Source organism: Aplysia californica, unplaced genomic scaffold (genome assembly GCF_000002075.1).
Source record: "Aplysia californica isolate F4 #8 unplaced genomic scaffold, AplCal3.0 scaffold00773, whole genome shotgun sequence".
Taxonomy (NCBI): Eukaryota; Metazoa; Mollusca; class Gastropoda; order Aplysiida; family Aplysiidae; genus Aplysia; species Aplysia californica.
Window position 1 is genome coordinate 44,001 of NW_004798043.1, and position 1,655 is coordinate 45,655.

The following is a 1,655-nucleotide window of genomic DNA, read 5'->3' on the forward strand; positions in this document are numbered from 1 at the left end:
ACACACACACACACACACACACACACACACACACACACACACACACACACACACACACACACCGCCCTCCATTTTTTCTTCATTCTGATTGAATTTAAGAAATGAGTTTAGTATGTAGTGCAGAAATAATTTAAAGATAACAATCGCACAGTAATTTGAGGTCAGACAGAGCCCGTCTAGATTTTTTGTATGTAGTTCAGGACGAATGAAATGCACCTGTCTGCGTGTGCTATACAAAGTGCACTTTGCACGAGGCAGTCTGGTGCACAGCTGAGACTGGAGGTGCTTATAATGCTCCTTATCATACTCGTTTTTACGTAAAAGCAAATAAAAGTAATTGTCCCGAGTTTCTTGATCAATAGGCCTTTATTTGAGCTTTCCATTGCTCTTTCGAGTGGAACTCGAAACTATGATATCATACTAATGTGTCTACAGTCGAACCCGCTCTTACGTCCACCTGCGTAACACCAACTTCGGTACAAACGGCCAGTTCTCATCTTCACCCCCTTGCGTTTTATTTCATAATTTTTAACACTATAAAGACACTGTGTGAGACAGTCATATGTCTTATATGACCACTGCTCTCCTCGACAATGGGTGGCCGTCGTATGTATATACATGTACTTCTCTGAATTGACGACAACGTCTGAAAGTGATTATTATTGAGGACAAAAATGACCGTTGTAATAATGTGGTTCTTGGGTACCGTAGCAGATATTGCAGATATTGCAGCGCAACTGATGAATTCAAGACAGAAATTTGAAATGTTCAGCTGACATGCTGAAGTCAGAATGTCACTCGAAAACCAAATGGAAGGGTCAAACAGTAAATATTGGAAGTCGCGTTGAACAGAAGTTTATATGGGTTTACTAGTTTATTCCATTTTTATTACGCACACTCAGAAGGGCTCTTCAGTGGGTTGGAAGGGGGAAGTGTTGTTTATGAAGCTCAATCCCACCCATAGCAGCGCCTGTCAACTTTTTAATAGCTATCTATCCCTTTTGCCCCCTTTGCAAGCCTATATGTAGGTCTACTTGTATATATTTAAGCAGGCCATTAAATTAATAATTATCACTACACCAAAATAGCCAAATCGTCCACTAATGGGCGAAGCCACGCAAGGTAACAAACATTAATCCGTAGCATCAACAGCTTTAATCAGCGGCGAACAAGGAAATGGAGATGTGACAGGATGATGTTCGGGCAACGAGAGCAAATTAAGTCATCAATGAAGTCAGTATGTCGAGACAAATTCTTATCTTTGTGTTGATGCCTACAATAAAAAAATCACGCGCACACACACACACACACACACACACACACACACACACACACACACACACACACACAGACACACATGCACATGCACACTAGAAGGTGTCGTTAAACTATTCCTGTGTGTCTGTTGTCTTTTATCTTCTGTTTATTGTCTGCTGTCCTCTGTCTGCTGCCTTATATCTGTCTGTCTGTCTGCTTGTCTGTCTTTCTGTACATCTACTAGTCCAGTCTGTGAAGAATATCTGTCTATATCTATATCTCTTATAATTCATCCCTGTCAACCCTCACTCCAAAAACAAAACAACCAATATTAATCTATCTTTCTGTCTTTTTATATTCCTTTCCTCGTCGCTCTCTCTCTCTCTCTCTCTCTCTCT